Raw genomic sequence first — 10,807 nt, 5'->3', positions numbered from 1 at the left:
AACCATAACATTGTAGTGACACGTGTTTTGCTCTGCCTGAGGTCAGCACAGACTGTGAATTGAAACCGAGAATTTCCTGGGCTGCAGAGGGTTATGTTGCTGTCACGTGAAGCCACCAGGGAACTTGGGATTATCATTTGAAATGCCTACAGCCATTGCGTGGGGTGGGGAGTGGGTTCCAACAGACCAGTAATCACCGGTAACCGAGGGCAGCTCCTGAATGGCATCATTCTTTACCCAAGTCAGATCTTTGTTCATTTCAGATACTGGATTAAGACAACCAGATGTTACAGCACAAGATTCCCTTTTAACATTGGAATAATAATCCCTCCAAAACAAAACAATAATAAATTGGTCATTTTCAATCTACGACTGTTTGTGGGGACGCTGCTGTGCGCAATTGGCTGCCGCGTTCGCCCACAAATATACAGTCAATTCACTTTACAGTATATTCTGTGAAGCGCTTTGAGACGTCTCAAAGACATGAAAAGCGCTATATCAAATGCAAGGATTATTATTATTATTATTACGATGGATCTGATAAATTGGTGCTTGGGTTTGTGCTCTGGTCTGGATGAGTGTTTCCCCTTATAGCTTTTCGAAGAGAGATCACAAAAAAAAATTCTCCTTCCAGCAAAGTCACCTGCGATAAACGTGTCACTGCCTCTGTACATCAACACCCGAAATTAAACCTTCAGATCCTGAGCCGGGCAAAGAAAGAGAAATATTTGTACTTTGACAGATGCCTTTTCAATAACTAATTAATCATATGAAAGGAGAAATCTCCAGATATTTTAGACTTTTGTCCTTTCTTACCGTATAATCTGCGGAGGTTATAATAACGATCCTTGTATTTGATACGGCGTCTTATCACGTTGTTGAGACGTCTCAAAGCGCTTCACAGAATAAACTGGGGCTCTTTGGTGGTGAGAGAAGGTGTCTCATTGTGGACAATGCAGACGTATTAAACAGGGATTGAAAACGTAAGCCCAGAACAACACTTTAGGATGCAGTGAAACAGTACAAGACGTGGGCCAAGGTTTAGAATTTCAAAGCCACAGTTTCAGGTCCGACCTCAGGAAGCTTCTCTTTACCCAGAGGGTAATTAACAAGAGGGTTACCAGGAAAGGTGGTTGAGGCCAGGACACTGGGCCTTGTTTATAAAGCAGTCTGATTGCTGTGATGGCAGGAGGGTAAGGGTGGACATTCTGGAAGGATGAGATCAGATGGGCCAAAGGGCCTTCTTCAATAAATCTGATGACCTTCTGCCTCATTGTCACCACTCCACAACAACTACCAACAACTTGCATTTATAAAGCCCCCGTCACGCAGGGTAGAGTGCCAGAGCACTCTCAGAGACATGATGGAGATTTACTGTATGGTTCGCTCTACCCATTTGCTGAACCTTATAACAATGGCAATGTATGTGAAGCAGCACGGTCGATACTAAAGCTCCAGAATAACCGAACGTCAATCTATTGAAATGAATCATGGCTTGTAAAGGTAGTAAAACCTTCCCGTCCTGTTGTAATAAAGTGTACAGATTGTCCAAGTTAGTTTTATTTGTTTGCAGTCAAGGCATGGCTACATAAACTTCACGTAATTGCCGTACATGTCTGTGTCACTTACCATCCTCCCGTTTGACCCACTGCCTGTAAAAGTTGAAACACTTCACATGGATTCAAAGACCTTCACATGGATTCGCAGTCCAGTCTAGTGACTGTATTTACAGCCACGTCCATTTATAAATAATGATAATAATCATCCTTGCATTTGATGCAGCGCCTTATCACATCTTTGAGACGTTTATTTCATTTAGAATGAAGTCTGGGGATATCTATTAATTAGGCCACTAAGTACATTTAATTTGAGTTACTTTTCTTTTAATCTGATCTCCTCTGGGCAAGCCATAACCCACCTCAATGGAGCAGACTATGCATGTGTAATGTACATCCTTGCTTGTGGTTGGAGCTCTCCGTGTATTCAGCTTTCACTGAAGGAAGTTTTTTTCCTGGCCAACAACCCTCTTCCCCTTTAATACACAATGAATTCACTTTACAGTTTATTCTGTGAAACGCTTTGAAAGGTCTCAACGGCGTGATAAGGCAGGCACTACATCAAATGCAAGGATTATTATTGTACTCTTGCCCACTCTGTAGGTCAGTTTAAGATGAGCAACATTGTCCAAGAGGGAAGGAAAATGAGACCAGGCCCTCTGCCATCTGTGAGAAAACCAGTGAATCATCCCTGGGATGATGCACATTGTGAATGTCCCTCCCTACCTGTGCAGGCTGAGCTTGGCTTGTGCCAACAGCAGACTTGAGAGGATTACGGATCCCTCCAGGCCCATTGTTCTGCGGAGCAGCTCATCCCACGATATCAGGCGTAAAATTCCAAAGGTAGACAAAGTTGGGGTGTTTAAACTTTACCGACCAGTGGAATTCCGACAATACAGTGTCCTCCCTCCCCCAGCACTTTACTGAAACATTCTACATTAAACTATAAGAGTTTAAAGTACCAAATTGGAGCTGGAACATGCAACCTCCTGACCGAGAGACCGAAGACTGAGCCAACCTGGCACTATTTTGGTAGTGGTTCTGGTTTAATTCTTTAAAGAATTAAAGAAGAGGAGAGAGAGCAAGGAGAGCGAGTAGTGGGGGTGGGAAGAGCATCTGTTCGGGTGATGCTGTAGTAGTTGATGTGCAGGTGTTTAATCTGCTGCTGGTATTTAGGTGCTAATAGATAGCTTTCTCTTGACTCTAGCAAAGGGGTGACATTCAAGAGGAAGTGAGAATAGAAAGCCTCAGACACAGACAGTTAGTTTGGGGACCAGGAGATGGAAATATTGTAAGCAGATAAGGTTCCTATTTCTTTCTCTAAAGCAGGTTGGTCCAACCTTTTGGCTGCTGAGGGAAAGAGAGCTTTAGGTTAATCATCTTTGCATTTAGCGTCTTATTGCGTTGCTGAGAAGACTCGTAAAGCGCTTCACAGGATTTTACTGTGAAATACAGTAAATGCAGAAATAGTCACTACACTTTATCGTATATCCTATGATGTGCTTTGAGATGACTTGTCATCAACAACAACAAATTACATTTCCACAGTGCCTTTCAGGTCGGGAGGACGTTCTAAGGAGTTGGACAATCAGAGATTAGGACCTGAGCTGAGGGTTGGGATCAGGAGGGGTGGAGAGCAGGGAAGGTACGGTGAGGAGGGTGACTGAAGGTGCAATTATTTGATAAGGCTTTACATCAAACGCAAGGGTTGTTATTATTCTTTGTAACACTATGAATTTTGAGCACACTTTGAAACAGACTCCCCAACTCAACAAAACAAAGCTTCCCATGAAACTGAAAGAGTGAAACGAGTTTGTCAAGATTGGAAACAAACCAAGAGGAAGTTTTTGTTTCTCGCTAACAGAAGACAGCCATTGGTGCTTCAAACTTGCTCCGTCAGTTGATATTTTCCTACAGCTCATCTTTTTAATTTAAACTTGCGCTATTTCCCCATATTGTTTCACAGCCTGGCTTGTATTATTCCCACTCCCCTGATCACTCCCCACACCCGCTTAAGTTTTTCCTTTCAAATATATCTGTCCGATTCCCTTTTAAAAGGGAGCACTTATGTTGAGCACTTTGGGACGTCCTCCCAATGTGAAAGGCCTATCTATGTTTTATTTTTAAATCTGCATTGTATTGTAAAAGCTATTAAGGAATCTGCTTCGACCGCTCTTTTTGTTGGCATACCCAACTTGCGTGTGTGTGTGTGTCGTGTGTGTAAAAAATCTTTGAACCTCCCCATGTTTTTTTTTGGGGGTGATGATGTTATATTTATATCCTCTCATTACTGACCCGCCAGGGTTCTGACATTGGCTTGTCACACAAACAGGGGCTTGAGGTTGCACATTCCTATATAATTGCAAAAGAGGGTGGAGAATTCCACCAATATTTGTGAACAGTAAATTTAGCTCCTTCGACTCAGTATGGCTCTGAATCCTCAACATTCTCACAAGTAGGTTCAATGAGAGCAGTCACTTTATATTTATATTCTGTGAAGTGCTTTGAGACGTCTCGAAGACGTGATAAGGCGCGATATTAAATGCAAGGATTATTATTACTATAGAGGACAGGATCTGGGTAATGTTTATATTTGAGAATCAGACTTTTTTTTAAAAAGAAAAAATGTAGTTAGAGAGAGAGATCCCATTTCATTTCTATTTAATGCAAAAAAGGAATTATGTTAAGATAAAGACGGGAACTGGTGGGAAAGAGGAGACAAATTCCACCAGGATCCAAACTTTAAAATGTTCTTAGCATTTGAGAGCAAGTGGAGTTTGGCAAAGTCTTAAATGCAAGTTTGTATAAAACTGTAGGGGAATCTGACCATAGTCACAAGATAGTCATAACAAAAGAAGAATTTAGGTGAACAGTTTTTCAAAGAGTTGTTAGGATGGGGAATGCCCTGTCCAGTAAGGTGGCAGAGGCAGATCCCTTTGTGGGTTTCAAGAGGGAATTACAATACAATACAAAATTACATTTGTAAAGCGCATTTCACATCGGAAGGAGGTCCCAAGTAGACAGGTTTACAAAGTATAGAGATTTGAAGGGGTTTGGGGATAATGCAGGCCAGTGGGATTGAACGAACACTTTGCTCTGAGAGTCAGTGCAGTCACGATGGGCTGAATGGCCTCCTTCTGTGCTGTTTATTCCTATGATTCTATGCAAACTGGCTTCAGAATTAGGGCTGAATTGAAGAAGTTGTGAATTTCCTGCAAACTCTGAAATACAGTTGTGTAAATCTACTTATTTTCCCTCTTCCCACTCCCCCACTGGAGCTTTGGTCAGTTATTTGCAGAACTAATTTCACAGCAGCCTGTATGGGCTGGCTTTGGGTCACACTGCGGAAATGTGTGTGTGTGGGGGAGGTGGTGTGTGTGTGTGGGGGGAGGGGGATGGGGGGAGGAAGGGAACAGGCAGACGTGTGATGTGGACGTATGTACACCGGTAAGCGCTTCTTCTGTCATAAGACATGGAGCTACTCTCTAGCCCCTGCTTCAGGGCCTGTGGTTAAAGCTGTGATGATCACTCAACCACAAGTGGAGGGAGCACATGACTGGGAAAGTGCTCTGACGGTTTAACACAGTGGCAGTCGCACAGAAGCTGCTCAACTTCACATTGAAAACCATTGTACAGGCCTTGTTAGAAACATAGAATCATAGGAACAGGAGTAGGCTATTCAGTCCCTTGAGCCTGTTCCACCAATCTATCAGATCATAGCTGATCCATATCTCAACTCCAATTACTTGGCCTTGCCCCGTATCCCTTGATACCCTAACCTAACAAATATCTATCCACCTCAGTCTTGATGTTTATCCTTGATGTCTTCAGTCTTGAAAATGTGAATGGATCCAGCATGCACAGCCTTTTGGGGAGAGAGAGTTCCAGATTCCCACTAGCTTTCGGTGAAAAACTGATCCATTGTTGACGCCTGAGTATTAGAGATACTGCTCTTGGCCTTTTGCCATCGTCAGCTGGCGGGGGCGAACAGCAATCACGCACCCATACACCCGTGCCTTCAGATTAAACCTTTGCCCAGGAATTGCAGGTATATCCTTCTTATGACCAAATTGTGTGGAAACAATGAGTTGGTCTCAAAGCACACGAGAAAGGCGCTGTGTAAGAAGTGAGTTGTTGTAACAGATGTCCTGCCAGAAACCTGCGTCGTTGCAGATGAATACTGGCATAATTAAAATGGTGACGAGTGACACAGTCTTGCCAGGGCCCATGAGGTTATGGTGAAATGTCTAGGATCTCCAAAAGGCTACTCCACTTAAAGGGCGCTATATAAATGCAAGTTGCTGTTGTCAATGGAATGCATGACTTTGGCAGGACTAGGATGGAGCTGATTGCTAGTCAATCACTGAAATGCCCAGCGCCTTGGGATGTCCTCCTGACAGGAAAAGTGCTGGATAAGTATAATTTGTTGTTGCTGTTGTTGAAGCACAGTCACGTCCAGATCTGGAGGACAACAACAACAACAACAACAAGATTCCATTTATAGAGCGCCTTTCACGTCGGGAGGACGTCCGGAGGACAGATATTATCTCACAGACTCGCTGGTCAGAGACCCCGAGACATCAAGGCAGAGAAGTGCCTTTGCCTTCGAGCACCTGATACTCAACCCAACAAAATCTCAGTCTCTCATCTTCACAACAATACAATTACAGCACTCGCTCCCAGCACTCTGCTTAACATCTCATCTATTACGCACGCCATTTATCAGGATTGATGCCTTCCCCTCTCGGGGAGAAAGGGTTATTATAAATTTAGATCTAATCATTCCGTTTCCATTACATTCATATGTGTTTTTGTGCCACGTAATTGACATTTTATTCCCAGCTCTCTAGTAGTTGCTATGGAAACAAGGGTCACACATGACCCCCCCCCACCCCCACCCTCTGGAGACGATCCAGAAATGTCTAGTGAATCCTGTTTGGTTCATATTGGCTTTAAAATCAGATCATTTGAATGAGAGAGAGTGAGAGAGAGACAGATTCAAACCTCATTTTGTGCCTGAGTCTATGTATGGGCGAATATTTATTCTCTTTAACCACTAATATGATATTAATTTCATGTTGATGCTTTCCATTGCACAATTACCATGCCTTACTTAAATAATAATAATCCTTGCATTTGATAATAGCACCTCTCACGTCAGGAAAAAACAGTCACGTTTCAACTTTACTGTGAAATGTCGTGCTGTGTATTTTCACAATATCATACAGTTTACACACACACACATATATATATATATGTGTAGTGCCTTTCATATGGAGAGGGCATCTCAAAGTGCTTTGTGGTAAAAATGGAGGGTTAGCAGCAGCAGCAACAACAACAACAAAATTACATTTGTAAAGCGCCTTTCACTTCGGGAGGACGTCCCAAGGTGCTGGACAGACAGAGTTTCGGACCCAAGCTGGGGGTCGGGATTGGGGAGAATGGAGGGCAGGGGGAAGCAGGGAGATCAAAAGCACTGTTGAAGAGGAGGGTCTTGAGATGGGTCTTGAAGGAGGCAAGGCATGGGCAAGGCAGAGGGACTAAGGGATGGAGTTCCAGAGGGTGGGAGCAGAGTGGCAGAAGGGCCGCCCGTCAATGGTAGGGCGGGCAGGGTGGGGGATGTGAAGCAGGAGGGAGCCTGCTGAACGGAGGGAGGGGGCAGAATGGTAGGGGGTTAGGAGGTGGCAGAGGTAGGGGGAAGAAAGACCATGGAAAGCTTTGAAGATGAGGATCTTGAACTTTATCCTCTGTGTGATGGGAAGCCAGTTGAGTCAGGCGAGGATGGGGGTGCTAGGGTCACGGAGCCTGGTGCGGGAGAGGACATGGGCTGCAGAGTTTTGGATGATCTGCAGCCTATGGAAGGAGGAGTTGAGGAGGCCGACAAGCAAGGAGTTTGTATAGTCAAGCCTTGATGTAATGAAAGCATGTATGAGGGTTTTGGCAGTCTGCAGAGTGAGACAGTGGCGGATCCGGGTGATGTTGTGGTGGGGAGGGCAGAGTGGGTCATGGCACAGATGTGGGGTAGAAAGGATAGTTGAGGGTCAAACAAGACTCCCAAAATTCCGGGCTGGCTTAGTAAGGTGGAGGATGCAACCATGGATGGTGATGCTGTCAGCGCCTGAGGTGAGGAGGAGGGGAGGGTGGAGCAAATTTAGGAGAACGGAGGGAGTGGGAGTGAGAGAAAAGGACCGCAGGACTATTTTTAATCTGAATACTAGGGCATTTTACCAGATGCAAAATGCAATGCAACGCATTTCCAACAGATAACATAATAGAATCTAATAATCAATCAAGCTTGGTATAATAATAATCCTTGTATTTGATTCAGCACCTTATCACGTCTTCGAGATGGATTGAAAATGACCAATTTAATTATTGTTTTTGGTTTTGGAGGGATTATTATTAGGCTGTTGGAGTAAGGAAGGACTTGCTGAGGTTGTAAACAGATCACAAAGCACCTGCCTTTGCCCAGCGATAGTTGACAGCAATGGGCCACTTCACCTTACCATAGCAATGTACAGAAGCTTCTCGACACGCATGCGGTGTCTTGTCAACAGGGATTGGAAATGTGTCTTTTTTACTGAATAACCATAGAAATCTACAACACAGCAAGATACTTCTCGACCCGTTGTATTAGTATCGGTGTTTGCTCTTCCAATGAAGCCATCTATCCTAATCCTGGTCTTGCCCTTTCCCCACACCCGCTAATACGTTTCATCCTCAGCGCTCATCCGCTTACTTTTAATCTGATAATAACTTAAGAGCGACAAGACTGAACCAGGACCTTCCTGCACTGCACTGAGCCAGACACCAGCCAATCCCTTTCGCAAACTTTAGCAAACTGTGTGTTAACACAGGCTCTGAACAGCACTGAGTTTCCAGTCTATACAAGTCCAATACTGAGCTTTACCCTGTTTATCGTTCTACCTTCCCCCTAATAAAAATAAACTACCAGCCATATCCTTAAAAAATAATAAATTGGTCCCATAATCCACGACTGTTTGTAGGACACTGCTGTGCGCAATTTGCTGCCATGTTCGCCCACAAAATATACAGTCAATTCACTTTACAGTATATTCTATGAAGCGCTTTGGGACGTCTAGACGGTGCGAAAAGAGCTAATTCAAATGCAAGGATTATTATTATTATATTATTATATATCTGCTTCGCTTCAAAGTTAGCGTCTCGGTCTCGTCTCAATGTTCTCAGCCTCTTGTTAATTCACATGCACTGAACAAATAGTGTGGAGATTTTGTGACGCTGTACAACCTATCCACGGTAGCTGTGTGGGTGCTTTGCCGTGTGGCATTGTGTTATTTATACATTGGATCAAGATCAAAGACAAATAAAAAGAGCTCATCCTGTGAGTTGGAAATGAGGTACAGATCAACCATGATCTGGTAGAATGGCGGAACAGGCTCGAGAGGCTGAATGGCCTCTTCCTGCTCCTATGTGAGTTAGGCTCAGCTGGTAGCACTTTTGTCTCAGTGTCAGAAGGTTGTTGGTTCAAGCCCCATGTTGCGATGTGATTTGAGCTCATAGTCCATGCCGATTCTCCAGTGTATTTCTCTAAGAATCTTGTATTGTCAGAGATCCATTTTACGAATGCTGGATTGAGTAAAGATCGAAAAAGAAGGGCGTTTTTTCTGGCTTGTTAAATGCTAATTAAATGCAAGTTCCTCCTTTCTGTTCTGTGATTAACATTGATGTGCAGCAGAGAACTCACAAGATTGGATTTGCTTAATCCCTAACCATCAAATGCATAACTGCAGGAGAGTGAGATTAGGTCCTAATGTAGAGCAATGCACAGCAACAATGAGGCCTACTATCATAATTGTAATTAAATCATTGCCCATTCACCCACTAAGGTTATTAACATTTGCTGTTTTCATTTGAATAGTTAATAATAATAATGATCCTTGCATTTGATACAACGCCTTATCACATCTTTGAGACATCTCAAAGCACTTCATAGAATAAATAGACTGTAAAATGAATTGACTATATTTTGTGGGCGAAACAAGGGCAAGAGTATTAAAGTTTAATAGGGCGCGAGAGAGCCCTAGATTGACATCTACTTTAGCATTTTTGAGATCCAAATTTCATGCGATGCTCTTAAGTAATCAGAACAAGTGTGATGTACTGGGATTTATGGATACCGTTAAGATTGAGGAACAAAATGTACAGAGAAATACTTGTGAACGTTGAAAGCTGCAAAGGTATAGTATCCTCCTACTTACCCGCCCGTACCCTCCGTTCCTCTGGCTCCGGTCTGCTCCACATCCCCCGCCCTACCATCGGTGGCCTTCAGCCTCTCAGCCCCGAGGCTCTGGAACTCCATCCCCAGTGCCTTCGCCGCTTCCTCCCTTTCCTCCTTCAAGGCCGGTCTCAAGACCTTTCTCTTTGACCTTCAGCCTTCAGCTCCGCTCTCGACTCTCTACCCCCTCCTCGCTCCCTCCCTCCCCTCACCATTTCCCCCCTCCTCGCTCCCTCCCTTCCCTCCCCTCACCCTAACCATTTGCCCCCTCCTCGCTCCCTCCCTTCCCTCCCCTCACCCTGACCATTTCCCCCCTCCTCGCTCCCTCCCTTCCCTCCCCCTAACCATTTCCCCCCTCCTCGCTCCCTCCCTTCCCTCCCCCTGACCATTTCCCCCAATGCTCGGGTCCCGACCCAACTGTCCAGCGCCTTGGGACGTCCTCCCGATGTGAAAGGTGCTCTATAAATGGAATCTTGTTGTTGTTGTTGTTGTATAGGGTGGATTCAGTTCTCAAATTACTGCTTCTTCCTATCTCTGGGGGACGTTACCTCATTGTAAAAATGCCCTGTTTACTTTGGTTCTGGTACCTGAACTGTCTGTTGAGTCAGACGATCACACTGTTTACCGGAGGTACAACTTCTCCATTTCATTGTGGATTTGAGTCACACTGGCTTTTTTTTTGAAGACTTTTTTTTAGGGGATTTTGGATGGATTTTCCATCCTGAAAATGCACTTACACATGCACTTACCACCCACCTGCACACCATCTGCACTGTGTGACCTTTGATTTGTCACACTGATTAACCCCTTCAGTTCTGTGACCGAGGTGGGTTGCCAACACCATGCAAATTATATCGAACAACAACTTGAACTTTTACAGCATCTTCCGAAGGAGCAGAACATCTTGAATCAATAAATAATCCTTGCTTTGATATAGAGCCTTATCACGTTTTCACTTTACGATATATCCTGTGAAGAGTTTTGCGACGTTTCA

The sequence above is a fragment of the Callorhinchus milii genome, unplaced genomic scaffold (genome assembly GCF_018977255.1).
Source record: "Callorhinchus milii isolate IMCB2004 unplaced genomic scaffold, IMCB_Cmil_1.0 Scaffold16, whole genome shotgun sequence".
Classification (NCBI taxonomy): domain Eukaryota; kingdom Metazoa; phylum Chordata; class Chondrichthyes; order Chimaeriformes; family Callorhinchidae; genus Callorhinchus; species Callorhinchus milii.
This window is presented reverse-complemented; position numbering follows the sequence as displayed.